General features: G+C 42.3%; 1 long non-coding RNA gene across 4 annotated transcripts in view; it reads right to left on the minus strand.

The window, feature by feature from the left end:
• The window catches only part of LOC117936364, an 87433-nt gene that overhangs the window by 65879 nt on the left and 688 nt on the right, over positions 1-20866 (minus strand). For 3 of the 4 annotated variants that reach the window (XR_004654923.1, XR_004654924.1, XR_004654922.1), the window contains exons 1-2: positions 14299-14474; positions 14142-14193 (exon numbers count right to left, since the gene is read on the minus strand). This is a non-coding gene — a long non-coding RNA (uncharacterized LOC117936364). Of the gene's footprint in view, positions 1-14141; positions 14194-14298; positions 14475-20866 lie in introns of those variants that run through there. The other variant, XR_004654925.1, reaches the window with a different exon arrangement.

The raw sequence follows: 20866 nt of genomic DNA on the forward strand, positions 1-20866 counted from the left end.
CACACACACACACACATACTGTTTATGTATGATATGTATACTTTTTTTTTGTTAAATGAAAATGTAAATCATGAAAGGTAGTGATTAAGCAGGGTTACATGGTAGCCTGAGTGCTTGATGAGTGACTCATTTCTAGTAATAGCAAAACTACTAATGTCATCTCCTTAGGCCAGGATGAAAAAGATAAATCTAAAGAGACTAGACAATTGTAGAACAAGGATAATGTGGACAATGCTTGCGCTCTAAACCTTTGTAGTACTATACATTTGCCTCAACATCTGTCAGGGTGTATACTCTGTTTCTCTTGTTATTACAAAGGGGAAATAACATACTTCTCTGCAGTTACGGGACTGATTGTTCAATGTCTTTTTTTTTGTCATTACCAGGGTGTTCACACGCCCTGCAAACTTAGCCAAGATCAGGGGTCAATATCCTAAGAGACAGGTTAAGTGTGTATATGCGTATGTAACATATGTGCATATTCAAGCGGAGCAAAAGGAGAGAAAACTACGAAACAAGCACTTGGCAGCTGTCAGGAAGCAAAAGTACAGCAGCAAAGCATGAAATTCCCTTTATTCAGTAACTACTGCCTCTGCACACTATGGGATGTGTTACTCTGCAGGTTCAGATGGACAGGAAGTGGAAGAGAAACAGGAAGGAGGAGAGTCAGTGGCTACTGGACGTCATTGCCAGATCAGATGGCACAGCTGCTGGGACACAATTTATTAACACTGGAACATAGGGAAGTTTGTGCGTGTGCGACAGAAAGGAAGTCATGTGGCAACAGCCTGCCCTACTGTCAGTCCTCCTGTCACAAGACTCCACAGTGTGTCCCATTGTGTGTGTGTCTGTGTGTCTGTGTGTGTGTGTGTGTGTCTGTGTGGGTGTGTGTGTGTGGAGGTAATTCAACATGCATCAATCTGAAGCTGTTTTCCAGCCGTCTCCTTCACTTTAGGCAGATTCTTCCAGTATTTCCAGTAGCATTTAATTGTCTCAGAAAAACTGTGTGTGTGTGTGTGTGTGTGTGTGTGTGTGTGTGTGTGTGTGCGCGCGGAGCCTGGACCTGCTCCTGGTCCTGCCCAGTAATGAGAGAAGACAGTGCATCAGCAACAGAACCCCAGACCTGTCTACTGCATTGGAGATATATGGGGTGACCAGACATCTGAACCCTATTTGACACACACACACACACACACACACACACACACACACACACACACACACACACACACAGGCGCACACACGCAAGTGTACATGCTTGCATGCTAGCTTATACAAACACACACACAGACAAACAGCCAACGGACAGGTAAGGAAGGGCAGATGAGGACATCTATCTCACAATGACCAGAGGTTAACCTGCCTACAAACAGCACAAACAAACGCGCACCTTCTTGCCATATTCGCACCTATGTTACCATCCACCTGTTTTTACTCACAGTCTAATGTAGCTCAGCGTAAATTCTTTCAGGGAGACCTAACTTTTAATCGATACACTCTTAAATCAATTCAGCTGTTCTTCAAATAAATGTTTATTTTATCGTGCTGTGTATACCTGTCGCATATCTGCAACTAGTCTCTCCTGATTGAAATGCATCTCAGTGTAAACCCTTTCAGGAAGACCTCACTCTTAGTCAATGCTCTACCTTACTCAAAAAAAGCTGTCTGAGGTGTTCACCTTCCTGCTAAACCCTTCGGAATCGTACACAAATGACAAGGGCCAATCACAGATTCACAACCCTGCTTTAAATAATCTGTTTCTCACTTTGCTATTCAGCTGTCTTTGCACGTACCGAGTGCAACCCTCCACCTCCCCTTCCACCCCCAGTCATCTACTCCAGCTGACCACCATGTTTGCATATCTGCATACATGTCTCTCCTGATTGAAATAACACAAAAAATACATTAAAATTAATTTTACAAATATACCAATTTTTCAGGATAACAAGATTTTCAGGTACATCAAGGAATGTTTGAATCAGAGAGTAGGTTTCTGGCTAAGACCTCCGGGGCGTAAACGTCAGCATCGTCACACACACACACACACACACACACACACACACACACACACACACACACACACACACACACACACACACACACACACACACACACACACACACACACACACACACACACACACACACACACGTTCTGTACTGAGAAAGAGGATAATGTGAATGTTTAAATAGCCGAGTTTATAAATATGTATAGTACATGCATACATTCAAATACTGTAACAGAACAATGAATGATGTCATGCACACTGCCACATAAAAACCATGTTAACTATAATGCAACCCAACCTCAAGGCTGCTGTAACTTCAATTAGTCTTCTGAGATCACCAGTGTCCTGGATTCACAGATAAAACTGAGAGGGAGAGAATTCTGCTTCTATCCTCCCTTCCAGGCAATTTTCAGCCAAAATCTGGACTGACGATTAAGTAGGATTATGTGCTCTATAGCGAGTTTTTGCGAAAACCATGTCCTGTGCTCAAACCCTGTGAGAGGGTGCGAGTGTGCGTGTGTATGCACGTGTGTGTGTGTGTACGTGTGTGTACTTGGGTGTACGTGGGTGTGTGTGATAAAAGGAGAGAGTGAGAGAGAGACACTGAGAGCAGAGGAGAGCAAGCTTTTGTTCCAACTGAGCCCCTAATTAGCCAGGCTAATTGAGCTGTTAATTGATCTGTTGTCTTAATTAAACATCTCCTGACACTTCTTTGCTCCTTGTAGTTGGGAATCTGAGGGATAAGTGTGTGTGTGTGTTTGTGTGTGTGTGTGTGTGTGTGTGTGTGTGTGTGTGTGTGTGTGTGTGTGTGTGTGTGTGTGTGTGTGTGTGTGTGTGTGTGTGTGTGTGTGTGTGTGTGTGTGTGTGTGTGTGACACAGAGGTAGCAAGCCCAAACAGATGATGATAATCTGAGTGGGCTGATGACTCCATTAGATACTTTGGCTTGTTTTAGTTTGGGGCTAAAGCCATCATTATAGATTTGTTTGGGGTTATTTTGGCGGTGAAATGCATTTAAAGTACAATCCGATTAAATTAATCTATGCGAGATGTACTCTGATAAAGCTGGCAATTTCATTGAAATCTGTTGACTGACAGGCGAGAACTTTAATCACTTACTCAGCCAGATCTGATCCTTTGGTTTTAAAAACAGACCCATTGGTTTCTTTATGTGATGCTACTGTAGCTTGTAGTTTTATCAATAATTATCATTTCCATCTGGAAGCAGGTAAGACGGAAGTGAAAGAGATTTCCCTCCATCAAAATGCACACAGCGACAGAATTAAAAAAGTCAAATCTTAGAGAAACCAAGCAGAGGAAGCGCACAGGAAAAGATGTGTTCAGTGAATCGCTGTCAGTTTCATTTAATGTCTTTCAAGCTCTAATTGCTCCTGAAATCAAAAAAGTTGATGCAAAACTGCAATAAAGAGGTTACAGTTACAGAGTTGATAGTCACCTGGAAAGTCATCTCTCTGCCACATAGCTTCCATCTACTGTGGATATACTGTACAAACACTTATATTAATCTATTTTTGGGGAAACAAATATTAACTTCAATTTAGACTAAATTTGTCTTCAATGTTTTATGTAAAAAGGACCCCATGCTACTAATAAGAGCTACAAGTTCTATTAAAGTTGTAAAAACAATACATGTTTATTTATATTGAAGCATATTTCTTAAGGGTACATTGAGCAAATATTTATTCTTCTAAACAAATCCCCAACTGTGCCCCTTTTTTCCTCTCTGAAGTGATTCTTCACACTCTTCACCTAGTTGTTGCCCTCATCCCTTCACTTCTCATGTTTTCTGGATCCAAGTCTGGGAAGAACCGGAGTTGGACAGCTGTCCGATCGTCATTTCCTCTTTCAGCACCCACACACAGATATGCTAATACCTGGAACATACTGTGTGTGCTGTATGTGTTTGTGTAGGTGTGTCTCCATGTGTGTCTGTTTGTCCTTATCTAGGGAAAGGATGCAAAGCGGAGATGCTAACTTTATCATCTGCTCGGAGGGGCGGTGGCAGATGGCGTTCCGGGGTGCTTGCCACACCGGTGTTTCTGAGCAGACTGGGGAGTACGTGAAAGACAGAGTTTGTCGCCATGCGGCCAGCGGGTGTCAACAACGATGTGATGAAGGAAGACCCACGGTATGAGGTAACGGGAAAGGGTGAGGAGAAGAGGAGGAGACGGTCATCTTAAAATTCTTATATAGTTTCAGAGTATGATTAATTGAGCGTGGTAATGGTTAACAAACACAGAGGGATATTATCTTCTTTGGAATGTGGCAAAGATTAACTGAAGCGCTGCGACTGAGCTGACCCTTGAGCTCTGTGGGAGGAACAACAACAAACTTGGGTGGAGATACAGTCACATTAATTTGGGATATGTTGAGAAACACTTTTGAAAAGCTTTTGCTTCTGCAAAGCTCGGAGACCTCAACTAATGGTTCAACCACTTTACTCTGGGAAATTTACTGGTGAAACTGAGCTAAGAAGTTGACTGGTTTGCAGCAGGGATTGTTGAACTCCATACTTTATAGAAACACAAATATCCCACACAATATATATATATATATATATATATATATATATCTAGAGAGAGAGAGAGAGAGAGAGAGAGAGAGAGAGAGAGAGAGAGAGAGACCAGGAGCTACAGTCATTTACTTGTGAGAGGAACGTTTTCTCTTTTAATCAATGTGCCTTTGCCTGGGCTTTCAATAATCAAACAAGCCAAGCACACCATGGCAGATGTCACATCCATACTCTGTGGACAGTTAAAGAGGTTATCATGGCAGCAGAGGGTGACAAATCTATTATAGCTGTAACCACTGTACGCCACATTAAAAACACTTTTTTTTTTTTTATTTAGATGTGTGAACCATGTGTAATAATTAGAAATACCTTTTATGTTGACCATAAATGCTTTTTAATGGATATTTAAGTTTTCTAAACATGTAAATACATATTTACACATTTAGATGAGGGCCACAAGGAAACCAGCCTCCTCTGAGGCTGCAGTGGTTGTAAGAATAATAAAACATGTCCAGTGGTTTTAGGACCTCTGGCGCCCCAGAGATGTAACTTTTAACTCCACGCTAACCTATTACATTATGTTTATGAGTTGCACTCCATTACAGACACTTTCTGTGTTCGCAACAGGCTCAGATATCTGAGTGTTATCCCAGCACTGCTACGCAACACATACAGCATCTCCACTGACAGCATTTCGAACTTAATTGGATCTTTGTCAGGTCATAAAAACATCAGATCTAGCTGCATGATTTAGAACTTCCTTCCATGTTGTGCCCCAAGTTATCAGAGAGTCCAATCCAATAGGATTTACCATCAGAGAGAAGCGCAATATATCATCTTCAGCACAGAGGAAGTTGCTAGTGCAATGTTGCGCGTCTGCGTGCAGAACTGTAAACAGTAACGCTTACACTGCACTGTTTATGATAGATATGACCACAACTGTAACTCATGCCCTTTCTGGTTTTCATCTTAAAAGTTAAAGATAGCAAAATGTCAAAGTGTCATTAATAATTCTTCATGTCAGGTTCCGTCCCAGCTAATAATTCACTCTGCTACTACACAATGTGAAAAAACAGCAACAGACCAAGTGTTCAAGCTTGATATCAGCTGTCCTCTCGTGTTAGGGCAGGAAGGTTCATGCTCAGGCATTCTTCACGCTTAATGTAAACAGATCAGCTTGGCAGAGGATCCAAGTGTACTCCTCTGGAACATATTATGTATGTCAAATAAGGCTTGCTAAAAGGTTTTCCAGGTTTTTCTCATGTGCGATAGTGTGGATGTGCCGGAAAGAGAAAACAAAGATTAGATTAGAACGAGGCAGGGGCGGTGTTAATGGAACACTGATTGATCAATACATTAAGGTGTGAGGTCACTAGAAGTTCAAGCTCCCCAAAATGTAGCTGGGGTGTCACCCATGGTGAATAAGACCACATCAGCTTATATGAGTGAGTGAGAGACAGATGAGGTTTAGGGCAAAAGTTGCTCTGTGTCATGTATGTGTATATTTGGGTGTTTAGCCTGCCCTAGGTTTGTGTCCAGTGCCGGTCCATTGGTGATGGAGTTGATTCATGCAGGACCACATGGCCGGCTGTAACCGGTGAGTGGGTGGGAGGAGGTGGAGTAAACAGGAAGTTATTAGTACACTTCCTGCAGCTGCTTTACACCGACTGACCACTGACTGGAATTAATTCAGTAATAAACTCAATATTAATAGGTCTTCCTCTCCACAAGCACCAACACATGCCTCATTTCATTTTTTTTTTTCCAGGGAACTATTTCTGAGTTTGCAAAAAGAGGAAATATCCAAAATTACATCCGTTTGCTCAGATGAGCCATTGAACTAAGAATGGGAAAGTCCATTACACTCCAGAACAGAAGGAAACAAGTCCAAAACAAGTGTGCATATGTGGGTGGAGTGTTTTTGTGTGTGCATGTGTGTATGTGTGTGTATGTGCGTGCATGCGTGGGTGCGTGCGTGCATGCGTGTGTATATGCATTCATTGCCGTCTGCCTGTATGCGTCTACTTGTGATAGAGTCAGGGTGCATTTCTCTGTTTGAGGGAAACTTTGACAGCCTGGCGTCTTTGTTCTAAAGTTCAGACAGTGAAGCAGATGGCTCTTCTCAGTGTGACTTAGCAAGCTAGCTAGCTGTGGAGAGCGACTTCACCGCCTTTGGTGGTGCTACTGATAATACTGTATAGAAGACAACAGCCAAAGTATAGATTGAGCCTGCCAGCCACATTTGTTTTAACTGAGGAAGTAAACATTATGTGTCTAAAATAAGGTTACGGCTTTTTCGTGTTGCTTCTTTGGTCACCATCGGTCACAAACAGAAGAAGGAATTTCATCTTACGAGACAAAAAAGGTGGTAAGATGGACGCCATAGGAGACAGTTATACAAATTCAACCACACCTTGATTTTACCATTGTCACTGGGAACAGTAACTTTCAGTGAACCATATTGGTATGTTACAGACTTTATTAAATCAGAAACATTTTCAGTGCCACATTTATTGGGTCACATTCATAGGCTTGTTCCCAGCTATAAACATGCTGCTTCGTCGGCATAATCAAAAGCAAATTTAACTAATCGCTTCACCCGACAGTTCTCCTGCTCGTAAAAACTCTCTATTCAAAACCAAGCTTGGTTTAGGTTGTTTTCTTTATTTGCTTGCTACTCTAGTATAAGCCACATGACTCTGATCAGCTGATTCATCCCCTCCCGTCAAGACACTGTTTCCAAATAAAACGGCTTCCACCACAAAAATCCAGACCTCAAATTCTAACTAAACCACAAACTTTATCTCCAATGGCAATATTCTCCCTCTTTTTACTCGCTCTCTTCCTGCCGCTTCACAAGACGTTTGGTCTTTAATGTATTTCAGAGAACATCTGCTAACTATCACTGAACCTCATGGGATTTCCATTTAGCCCAGTTAATTACTCTATCAAGCCAGGTTCATTATCATATTCCTTCTCTTAAAAAAATGCACCGACACTGTGCCACTGTGTGCGCGTGTGTGTGTGTGTGTAGATTAGTGTAGGTGTAAGGGTGAGTGTGTATCCAGACATGTGCACACTGGTGTATGTGCATGGCTCCGTCTTAAACACATTCCTAATTGCAAGTGGTTCAGCCATAATACTTGCGTTAATGAACCAGAGCCGTCTATAGGAGCCGGCTCTGGAAGTCAAGTAGGGAATCTGTTAGTTTTCCTCTCCAGGGAGGACAGTGAGCTGGTATTAATCTTGATGAACAACAGCCCTGTGACTTTTTCTTGTCTGTATCATTCCCTTCAGAGGTTAGTCCGGGTAACTGATGGCACAGCCTTTCTACCTCATAGGAGTAGAAATGTAAAGACCTTCATTTGAGAATGAGACACCCCACATTTAGAAAATGTGACACTTGATCTTAAAAAGTGTTAAATGTGTTGTCTTGATGGTTAACATCATTCATTCTTTAAGTAAATAATCCACATATGCGCCAACAGGCAGCCCATGCCAGCATACAAAACACACCAGATACAGCCCACTGCAACACTAGTGACCCATGTGACCTTAAAATATTATTGGTGTTCCCTACAAAACAGTGTAAGGTCAGCAGGGTGTGTGGTTTAACAAATGCGGAGACATTTTTCACCCAGGTCAAACTTTACCCTTCAGGGATGAATAGACAACAACAAAATAATAATACATCAGGAAAGATTGTCTCAATATGGTTGCCAAGTCCTTTATAATGACTTCACTGTGCTATCATTTATAAAGTGCTTTTAAGTGAGTGACTATTGTTTTGCTTTTAGAGGTCACCGAATTTAAAACATCGCCAGCTGTTCTGCTAAACAACCATCAAAGGAAAAACCATCACAGATCCATCTTCTATAATGTATGAGCTGGAAAGCTTGGCAGGATCAGAAAAAGCCATCGAAAAGTAAAAGGTTACTGGTTCAAAAACAAGCCTTGACCTCAAGACTACTACAAATACTGAGAACTAGTATTACGAGTTGACCTTAAATGATACAAAATCAGTACCAAAAACAGGAAAGACACTAAGAAGTATTCTACAGATGTGTAGCCCAATGTCATCATTGGGCTTCACATCTGGGTTTCTTGGGCGGCTGTGGCTCAGTGGTAGAGCGGTTGCCTGCCAATCGGAAGGTTGGCGGTTTGATCCCCGCCCCTGCAGTCATTGTCGAAGTGTCCTTGGGCAAGATGCTGAACCCCGAGTTGCCCCCGGTGCTGCGCATCGGAGTGTGAATGTGTGTGAATGTTTATCTGATGAGCAGGTGGCACCTTGTACGGCAGCCCCGGCCACAGTGTATGAATGTGTGTGAATGGTGAATGTTTCCTGTAGATGTAAAAGCGCTTTGAGCAGTCGTTAAGACTGGAAAAGCGCTATATAAATACAGCACATTTACATTTACATTTACATAAAGCAACAATAACTTCTAATATTGGTAAGGTGTTTTTTTCAAATAGATTTATAATCTGAAGGCCCTGCATTTGTATAAGGTTGTATAGAGTTGTAATTGCATCTTCTACAGTATACATTATTTTAAATGTGAAATTAACACCCACACTGAGAAGCTTCCCGGTACAGTACATACAGTAAAAGTGGTTTCCCTATATGAGGATCTATACAGCTGTGGGTGTTCACCGAGTGCAGAGCGGGGAAATCTACCCTTTGATGAGATTAGCTGAGTGGTGTACTTGAAATAACCTTTCATGCGCTGCCATCATTATATTAATCTATTCTAAAACAATTTGGTTGAATTAATTAGGCCCTACATATTTCAGAAATGCTCACAGGCTGCCTGGAAACAGATGGCTCTGAGGGCGAGCCACTTTCTAACGGATGTGTATGGCTGAGGAGTAAAAACGGGAGAGAAGAGAAATAGGAATGACGAAGAAAAAGAAGAAAGCAATGGTGTGAAAGAAAGAAAGAAAGAAAGAAAGAAAGAAAGATGTGTCAGACCAACACCTCTGTCTTCTGTACCTGACAGACTGACAAAAGAGAAAACGAGTCAGAGATTAAGCAAAGGGAGAAAGTTCTCAGGTCCTAATGCCTATCAGTTCCTCTGCAGCTGACAGGAGATTGGTAGCTTAACAACAGTTGGGCGAAGAAGGCCATTATCTCAATCCTACAGTGTTCTGGATGGGTTCAACCTTGAACAGCTTGTAGATGATGAGCCTATCCATATGGTGTTTAAAACGCTCAGCGTTTCCTAAGCCATTACCCTTCAGGACACCTTGCACTTGTCCTCCACTTTGACTGACAGCTATGTGTACATTTTATAAAAGATCACCAGAATTACTTACAATTTCAAGCGCTGAATTATTTCCCAATCACATATACCAGTGGCCCCTTAAAATATGGCACTCTCTTATGACAAAGAATTTCACACGAAAAACTTACATTTAGATTAAAGTCGGAAAAAAAATACATTTTGTGAAACTGAATTGTCTTTATTTGTTTCACTTTAATCTTCAGGTCAGCCCCCATATCTATCTAAACCCCAGGTTGGAAACCACTGGTATAAATGGTTTCTAACTTGTAATTGAAATGGTAGTGTTGGTCAGATTTCTATCGGGTTTTGTGTGGTTAAAATGTAAATACCCATGCTCACTCAAAGGCTAAGTCTCACTTTCAAAAGGATTTGCAACAATGCAAAGTGGTGAGGACATTTAAGATGTTTTACAGACTGGCGTGTAGATTTAAGAGCAGAGGAGCTTGAGTGCTGAAGTGCCGAAGCATTTACAAGCCACTGCCACATCATGAAGGACAAGTTAATGGGTAGCAGAGAGGAGGTGGATCATAATGCACTTTGTGGCCCGGGTCCAGCCCAGTCTTGACTTTTTAACAGGAATCTCAACCTTGCCCTCGGAAAGGAAGGACAACAAAGGAGAGAAAGTGAGAGCGAAGAGGGAGGGAGGAAGTAATGGAGAGGCAGAGAGACAGTAAGAAAGATGATACTGAGGTTCTGGGGTTAGCTAATGTTGCCACAGAGTGCTTAGCTCAATCCAAGTCCACATCAACTCTGGTTTCAGGGTTTGGGTAATGGACATCAAACCCCTGGCACTCTCTCCAGAGCCAGGGAAATTAAAGTTTTCCAACTCCTGACTTGGCAGGAGCTGTGGAAAATGATACCTTTCACCTGAAAGGAAGGGAGGGAGAGAGCCGTTGCAGCGAGAGTGATGTCACTGGCAGAGCTCTCTCAAGCAATTTCAGAAACAGCTAGAGACTCAACACGTGAAATGAAACACAGAGGGTGTGACATGCCAGCAACAATCTATTGTATGTTATATTTCTATGACACAAGCTGATAAACTACAAATTACTAGATCACATTGCCCTAACTGCCCTCTCTTTCTCTGGCAGTATGGCAGGCTGTGGCCCGTGCCAGGGTCTCCACTCTTCCCGCATCACTACCGTTTAAACTAACATGGACGTCCTGCTGCCCAACACGAGTCAGGCAGAGTGATCCCTTGTGCCTGCTTTTATTACCCTGTTGACACCAGCTGCTAGATTTAAGCACTTTTAAATGCTGAGGCTCAAATCACAGAATTAATTCCGTTATTCCTGCCCAGCTTTCTTTTTGGCAGTGCTTTTAAGCCCCAGACTTAACAACAAGCCTGGGTTTTATGCATTCAGACAGCTGGTGGGAATAAGGCAGTTGCCAGTGGTATAAAACACTACGTGTGTAATTGTGTGTGCGTTTATAAATGTCGTAGTTGTGTGCCTTTGTGTGTGGGAGGGCATCTGAATATTAAAAACTGTCTTTTAAAAAGGTGCTTGTCCATGGTCCAAATATAAAAATTGGACATTTGTCATATTGGTCAGTCTTTGTAAACAAGACTTTATCTGTCATGCTCAATATTTTGCATTAATGAAAGGTGATTAAAATGCGGTGGAAATGTGACATACTGGAAACCAAATGTTGCGGATTCCTCCTTCCTCTTCACCAGTTTGACACTTAACTTCCGCTCTCGCCGCACTGGCACCCTTCGTTACTACTACGCCTGTGTGAAGTCACTCCCCACACACACACACACACACACACACACACACACACACACACACAAACAATTCTATATAGCAGCTGTACCTCTCCTTATGTGCAGAGAGTGTTGATCCCAGTTCTTCTCTCACACACAGTGAACATATGTCAGTCAGAAACAAGGCAGACTCTGTATTCCTTTATCTTACTAAAAAGTTGATTTCTATTTTAATATAGCACCTCTAAAGTTTGCTCAAATTCAAGTAGATAGACCCTAAGCGATACATGGAGGTGACCTTGTTGTGTCAGTGTGCGTGCACGTCTTCAAATTTGTAAGCGTGCACATGCGTGTGATTACTAAGGGAGGATCTGGGATGCCTTAGGTAAAACAAATACAGACTCTGATAGATGCCAGCAGCACCTGTCTGATTTACATTTCCTAATTGCAAATGAATTACCAAAGAAACATTTCGCCAGCACTGACAAGCAACATGACATAGAGATGAGTTCTACCTGATAGAGAAAGTGTTTTCTTAGAAATATTTATAGGAGGCTTAAGGAACTTCCACATAAGCCAATGGTCCCCTGAAGTCTGTTTGAATGTATGTAGGAATGCAAATGTAAAGTATATGTACATACATTCACAACTGTGGAGTTTATGCAAGCTTTGACTCTGCAATGCAGACAGAAAAACAACTCAAAACACAGCTCCTACCAATTAAAAGGCAAGCTGCAATGATGCAAAGTTCCGTTTATTTGTCATTCGACAACATAGGATTGCACAATGAAATGTTAGAGCCCCTTCACGCTGCACACAAATAATATGTAAAAGTCCCGGACAAATTAAAAGAGAAAACTAAAACTGCAAGATCAAATAAGGACTGATGATGGCTTCTAGCTGAAAACTGTTTATCTGTGAGTGCCGGTATTTCGTTTCTTTGGGAGTTCATGTTGTGTCGCTACTGTATGATGACTCACCCTAAATATTTATCAGGTTTCAAACTCACCACCTTCCCACCTGAGGTAAGAAATGGCCTTGAGGGTCCAAAACAGGTCCAACAGGTTCAGGCTGACAAAAACCTCAGGGCCCCTTGCCCTAACTTTAGGACAACAGCAAACAACACCTGTCCGGATGATGTCATGCTCTCAAGGGTATCTCATGCACGCCTGAAGACTTATTCAGTTCCTAACCTCCTTCTTCTTCTTCTTCACCTCTCCTTGTCCTCCCTGAAACCATACACTTCCTGTTCCCATTGTTCGCCACTAGTTAGCATCAACTCTCTCAAATACACCCCACAATTATTTTAACACCCCATTTAACATAAAAGTCATAACTATTTTACTACACACTTTGAACTATACACCCTGCACAGTACAGGCCCTGGCTACCACCACTCAACAACCAAACAAATGCCTTTAAAAAAAAAGAGCATGAAATGAAAGAACACCAAGATAAACATGAAGTAGAGGGAAGAGAGGAATGCAGGTCAAGTGGCTTAGGTGACACAGGTGGATGTAGATATGAGTTTTGTGTGTGTATGTACATATGTATACTGTAAATCATGTGTTTGTATCCATGCAGTTGAAAACAGAGTGATAAAAGCACATGTAAACCCAGATTTACTCCTTTTATCTAAACTTTTCTTGTTTCTGCGATCAGAGGTGTGTCAGTCGTCTTTGATTTGGGAGCATGACGCTTTCACCACCACCAAGCACAAAGACACACACGCACACACACACAAAACAACCCAAGCAGCGGGAAACAAGAGAGGAGCAGCTGTGAGTTGCACTCATCAGTTCAGATTGAGGGAGACACAGGCGGGCTGGTAAACAGACACAGATGTACGGAGCTGAGCAGAACAGAGAGTGGGAGAAAGAGGAAGGTCACCCTTTCACAATGGGAAGGTAACAGCAAAGTCAACAACACTTGCTGCGTGACTAAAGCTACTGTAAAAAAAATGTAATACAGGCTGGTCAAATTGGCAAATGTTAATTATTTTTCATTGTTGAATGAGAGCGTTCTTTTTCATTTCAAATACTAATTTCAAAGTGAATATGGAATAGCTAAAGATCTTCGATGTATATTTTCCATACATTGTTATCTGACTTACACAACATTTCTGCAACAGTGACCACAGCTTGAAGTCACTGGGATGTTTTCACTTGTCAAATTGTCATCATCCCCGATCTTCACTGGACTCTAATGAGCAATAACCAAATAATATTTATTTGTGTAGAGAGAGCCCAAAGAAATTCTCCTGCCAAGAACACGCGTGTGTGCGCAGGCACACGCACACTCACGCACACACACACACGCGCACCCACACACACCTCCCCTGAGGGTGACACCCCACCTGGGAGCTCAATCCTGTCAATGCTTACTATCTCAGTTTCCCTTCAGTTTCACTGTAGTGTGTTCTCTCGTTACACTGATTCCCAGGGTCAGCATTAACCCCAGTCGCTACTCAAGATACGTCGGAAGGGGCCAGCATGATGCCATAATGAGGGACCGTTCTTACACATAAGGAGTTCACTTGAAAAAAGTGACTATGAGAAAATGTCCTTTTACTGCAAGTATAAAGAGAACAGAGGAAACAAAATGACACCTACCTGTCGTTGCTTGTGTTTTGGCAGAGAATGATTTAAGCCATGTGGTTGTTGCCTACAGAGAGAGAGCATCATCAAGAGTTCATGTTAGAGAGATCATGAACTTTATTTTCCTCAAAAAATAATGGGTATTATTTTTAAATGAGCCTTTCATATGTACCTTTAGTGCAGGACAGACAGTAGGTTGGTGCCCTGCAGAATTGTAGGCTGAGCAGCTGATCAGTCCAGGTGACAGGATCTATTGTGTCACAATAAAGCACAGTAGGTAAGTGGACTATTATGCGTTTCAACTGTAATTTCAACCCTTCTTTGACTTTTTCTCTCACTCTCAGTGGTCGCCCTCCTTACTTCACATTGAAAAAAAAAAGACATTGCCATGTTTTCATTGAAAGCGAGATGCTTTGTAGTGAACTCCACAAACCTCCGCTCCCCTTTCATGTTTTTTCTACATCACTCTTCTCCACCACACTACGTGGTGTACTAAGGTGTCATGCAGCCTGTTACTATGACAAAAAATCTGGCCAAGCAGTTTCCTCAACTTTTTACACATTTTCTGAGATGTATTTCCAACAACACAACAACTTAATGTCCAAATTAACCTGCTTTACGTTTATCTACAACACCTTCATTTTTGCTTTCCTTGTTTGCCTTTTTTCCAGTTCTTAAAGAAACAAATGAGTCACTATCATGTGCCACAGTTCCAAATAGTTAAACTGTAACAAACTCTTCCAGTGATGGCCTACTGATTCTAGCCTCTAGGCGCCAGCAATATCTAACCAGTCTGAGGTAAACATTTACCTGCAGAGCTGATCACACATTAATGACTTATCACCACCTGGAGCTAAACCATTCTCTGGTTCCTGACTTTAATTGCTAATACGTTGTTCAGGTGTGTGTGTAAGTGAGCACACACACTCACAAGACGGGATGTTTGTAGCCCGCAGGAGGTAGAAGTGAACGACCACCAACTGAACAACGAACCAGGTGGTGAAATCAAAGAGAAGACAAGTCGGTCCAGCAACTGTTATCCTCAAAACAGCCAAACTCAAAACTTCAGGGGGTTCAATTTGTAGTCTTTGCAGCTGCTGCTGCTGCCAAAAACATCTGAGCTTTTGAGAGACATATATGCTGCAGCCATGCAGTGACAACATTATTTTTTGCAAGGTTTGCTATACTGAATCTAATCCTTATATGATGTGTCTGCTCCAAACAAGATTCTATTTTGGCAATTTCCACTTATTCTTTCCTTTTTTCTGAAATAATGACGTACATAAGCTCTGCATTTTGACCCATACATAGGAACTCAAAAATAGGATATCTTGGCCTTTTTTTCAGTTCTTCAATAAGCACAATACTTCCCGGTTCCTGTATAGTTAAGGGTAGGGAGACTTGCTGGTTTTTGCTAAGTTATTATTAAGATGTGATTTATGTAAAGCAACTAAAACATTTTGTGAAATAGCCCATTAAAAAAAAGGCACTTAAACCTAATGGAAAACGCATCTTCAGTGGTGAATAATAACTGCCTTTCTCTGCATTACATTCAGGAGTGAGTCCCCGCATCATGCTGCTTTAACACAACATATATTCAATTGAGAAAGTAATGACAACATTACCTTTTAGGTTAGGAGGAGATTGTACAGATAAAATAAAAGCCAACAATGCTCGTTTGACTGTGACAAAACAAGTTTTATGCCCTACAGGCCGATTCACCGGCATAATCACCACATCCTTATTTTACGAATCGGTCAGAAGGGCACATTGCTTCCTGCATTGGCACTGCAAAAAGGTTCATTATGAATGTTAATTCCCAGGGATACTGAGCTAAGACCTCCAAAAGTAAATTCTCCGCCTGTGAGAAACACCGCTTTTAATTTTCTTCTGTTGTCAAGTGTGAACAAATTAAATAAGTCAGCTGAGAGATGCAACTTTTCCTTCTTTACTCCTACCATCACCTTGAAAGCGAAACAAGCGTTGAGACTCCGGTGGACCCACGACATATTCTCATTTAGCAGCTGCGCTGTTGTGGGATGTCATGGCTATTAATTCTATCTGAGGTTCATTAATCCACATTTTCCCCCCATTCAGCCCCCCTGTCCTTAATCATCATTTCAGCCTTTGCCAGCATGGCCTCTGGTGGCCAAATACAACTAGGGTCACAATGTGTTCCCTCAGCACTCTGGGAGTATGTGCACACATACACATGCAAAACAAAGATAATAAAAACAGGGCATCCATCTCAATCACACAGTGTTGGACCCGTCATTACATACCTCTCACTGGGGTGAAGCACAAAAAGTTTATACACAAAGGTACACTCACAGACAGCAGTGCATAGAGAACCATTACAGACAGAAAGTCGTAGCACATGCCAGGTTTCGACATTCACTAGACTGAATTCATCTTGTATGGCACTCCTGAGTGATATCTCATTTGTAAAGAAGCTGAAGGTCAATCAGCAGTGAGAGAAGTACGGGAGGTAAAACTAGAATCAGAAGGGAGGCTTTATAAACGCTAGCTGTTAGGAAAAGAAAAAAACACACACACTGTCAATCGAGTGGTGTTGAAAGAACTGACAACCATCAAGACCGTCTTAGCACAGCTCAGTCCAGGTGGGCGATTGGTTGGAAACCGCTTATTGTTCCAGCAGATCTGAGCTGTTTGCCGTTATCTGAATACCAAATGGTTCCAATTTGCTGCGTGAGGGGGGAGAGAGAAATACCACGGAGGGGGCCAACACACACAATGGAAACTGGAGAGGGTAATCTGATGGAAATCTCTGAATGTTCCTCTCCCTGCTTGCTAAAGGTTAGCCTGCTTAACAGTCTGTTGGGTCTGCTGGGTGGTTGCTTATTATTCATTCAGAGAGACCGACAGACAGAAACATGTGAGAGAATGGGTGTATCCATAAGAGGAAATCAAGATGGTGGGTGGTAGTTTTGTCAGTACTATCAGTTGCTTTGCCTGCTCCGTAGGATCTGATATAGGAAGGGTTCCCCTCAGCTGATGTTTGACTTTTGACTCAATATCAGCTGACCTTTGACCTCTAGATACCTCAGCAGCGCCCGTCAGCCAAGTCTTCAACTCAGTCTACCTGTCCAATTGAACTCTACTTCACTCTCTCGCACACCATCACAGGCAAATCATCCCAACATACTGATCCGACTCATATAAAAGCCATTTCATCTCTCTAATGCAGATAGCACATACTGAGAGCAGTGGAGAAAGGGGGGAGGATTTGTCTGTGTGCATCACAGGACTGTAAGCACACAGAATATTTGTAACAGAGCACAGGCAAAAGCCCTTAGCATTGTGACAGAGCAGATGTTAAGAGTAATGACTGTAGAGATTACCCAAAAATTTTAGCAATGTAAATCATTTTGGGGGGGAGAGTGGAGGAGGGAAGGAGGGGAGGATCAAAGGAGGATAAACTACGACCAAAGCAAAGAACACCTTATTGTTGGTTTGAATATGTAGAAGAGAACAAATTATATGCTGTGCTTTTTCCTTTTTTTAAATGTTTATGGGCAGACTGCTCATCTGTAGTTGCATAAAAGGGCGCAGAAGCTTCCAGAAATGAGTCCCTGCTATGTTTTGTGGTGCTGCTTGTGGGGGGAGATAATGGCGATTATGACAATGTGGCTGCTAGCGTTATTGTTTGTGTTCGGGAGCTAATCGCTGGGATGCAAGCTGCTGCCTGAGGCCAAGAATAGAGGACAGAGAGGCCCCTCCATCTAAGAGTGTGATGACACATTTCTCCCTAACATCCCATAACAACATTGTCCTCCCCCGACCTCCAGCATCAAGCCCTCACTAGTATCCTGCCTCCCCCAGCCCCAGTTCACCAAAGCCTGCATGGGTCAACAGATCAGGGGCCCTGACACCTGCTAGGAGCCTGTGTGTGTGTGTGTGTGTGTGTGTATGTGTCCCTCTTACTTGCTCTGTTGTCGCCTTGATTGTGTAATAAACTTCATTCAGTTAACCGTGAGTTATTGTTAATTGAACTAAAAAGTCATTTTATTAATTGAAACAGAGGGGGGAAGGGCAGACCAGATTAACGATGTAAGACTGTTTTTCTCTACCTCGCTCTCACAACATCTTGAGACTTTTAACTTGTCTAATTATTTTTCTCATTACTGTTCTTCTCACTATATTTTCCCCCCATCCTGCACTTGCAGTCAAAAGCCAATAATCTACTTCGCCTCACATCCATCTTAACATCAAGACAGGGTAAGGCTGAAACATTTCTGAAGAACAGTACTGCTGGTCTGCCGCTTGTGCTCTAAAAATGCTTGTTTGCCAAAAGCACATAGCTCTTCTCACACGTATACTGTATATTCTCTGCCATTTATCACGTACATTGTTTTGTCATTCACACAAGCAACGCCTTAACGTTTTAACAAAATGTTGTGCATGTCCACTGCTGTAACGTAACACCTTTGGTTACACAATATGCAATTATGGATCTTTAGCACAAACGTTGCTATGCCAGAATTTACCGTCATTGGATGTATATCAACTTTTTATTCATATGGTGCCCTGTTAAATGCACAAAAAAAAAAGATGAATGGTAAAGGCTGCATGTGCTAAAGCAGTGAACATATGCATTATGCAAAAGAAATAGCAGCACTGTTGGGTACAAGTAAAGCTGCAGAGAAGGACTTCTCATATCTCGCTAGAGTATAGCAAAATCCATCCTTTTATGATAACTGCAAAATGACTGATAGAATAGATGTTTTGAAGGAAAACATTGTGAACACTACAATACGTATTGTTTGTTCACTACATAAATTGTTTTTTCAATCCCACAAACAACACCTTTTAACAAAATGTGAACATTCAAAGAATGTCACATACAACCACCAATACTCCTAAAGCCCTGTGTTGCAAGAAGAAGTGTTACATGTAAGGCATCCTCTCCTAGTCTCCACAAACCTCATCCATAATTCTAATACTACAGTAGAAAACCGATTTGGGAGAGCGAACTATGCTGCATAGAAGGGGAGCAATGCTTTGGAATTCAACCCGCATACCAGGGCTACTGCAGTGCTTCAGGAAACAGTCACATTCCGGTAAACACATGTGGGATTACCAGGGCAAGAGCTCCTGGTCACCAGCCAAACCAAATATTATCTCGTACGGCACAATATTATAACCCCCCCCCCCCCCAAATACATAACAACTATTGGCTGAGAGGGAGGAAGTGATGTATATTGACTTTTCATTTGTGTCTTGCTGACTCTGCTGACAAAAGGAACAAACCACTTCCAGCTGCTAAACTTAGAAAAACAACCACATTCTGCTGAACATGATTCAGCTGCATTTTGCTTCTCAAATGAGGGTTTTTCCATCAAGCACTTTGGTCGCTCTACCGCCACAATTGTATGTCATGTGACTCTGTGGTTAAAATAGCTAAATTACACTCACACCATTATCACAGTAATATTCCACTAAAATGATTAGTACATTACATCTAATACAACCAAATGAGGCCTACAAATGACAAAGCTGCTCACGTTAATGAGATCCATGTACACAATAAAATAAACATTATCCATCTATTCCTGTGGATCTCCCCCGCATTAACACGTGACCTTTGTAACATGGACATTCTTGTCTAACAATACCAATCGTTCTCTCTATTTGTCTATCTATAGAGTGTGTCTCAGCCAGCTAGCTCCTTGTCAGTCATAAACGCAGAAGGGGGGGGGGAGAGTAGGAGGAAACGGAGGAGGGGATCAGAAGAGTGCCATTACCAGTGCTCTGGACCCGTGTCTTCCCAGGGTGAATAATTACGTCTGACATGTCGTGAATAGGGAGGGACATTATCGCAGTGATCCTCCGTACCCCCTCTGTGTGTTCGATTGCACGCACGCGCACACACACACACACATACATTAGGGCCCCACTGAATGATTTAGGGGGTCTGTTAATAATGCAGGGGCTCCTAGACCTAATTAGGTAAGTAGCAGAGGGCGCCGGCTGTGACGCCTCAGCTCACTGATACGAGCTGTAAAGGAATGAAGCATCGACTACACACATATACTCCCACACAGAGTTTAGGTTTATGTTTCACCACACTAGCACCCCCCCCCCCCCAGCTCAATAATAGCCCTGATTGTTTTCAAAAGGGATGGATTAAATGTGTGCTTATGATTAAGTTTCATTATTGACCATGGTGCAAAAATGGAGGCATGCAGCAGCTTCTCTAATCTACTTCTTTTATCCGCATACATGATCAATTATTAAAAGAGATGAGGAAAGGTAATAGGTAACAGGTCTGTATGCTGTGGCCCTTAGGTATTTTGACAAGCAGCATCAGAGGTTGAGAGGTAACAGGGATCTGTGTGCTCCAAAAAAACAAACAAAAAAAAAAATCAATAGAAAGTGATTATCTTGAGAGGGAACAAGTGGAGAGCCAAGGTGGGCCTTGGTGTACAATCTCTCTCTCTCTCTCTGGCGCCGTAGCTGTCAGCCCTGTAAGTGCAGTGTCAGGGTGATTAGAGAGCAGCACGGGCCAGACAGAGCACAGCCAACCCCCAGACAAGCCCTCCAGAGACGCAGCGCCACATCAAGCCTCAGCCCAGGGTCAAGTCTACTTTGTCAGCCTCCCTGCGTGCAAGATGGGCCCCTTCGGTGCACAATCAGGAACCATCTTGGCAGGGAATGGTGATATATAGCTGCTTTATGGTACCTAGTGTAAAAGCAATTATATTTAAAGGGTTGGTTCA

Source organism: Etheostoma cragini, chromosome 20, assembly GCF_013103735.1.
Source record: "Etheostoma cragini isolate CJK2018 chromosome 20, CSU_Ecrag_1.0, whole genome shotgun sequence".
Lineage (NCBI taxonomy): Eukaryota > Metazoa > Chordata > Actinopteri > Perciformes > Percidae > Etheostoma > Etheostoma cragini.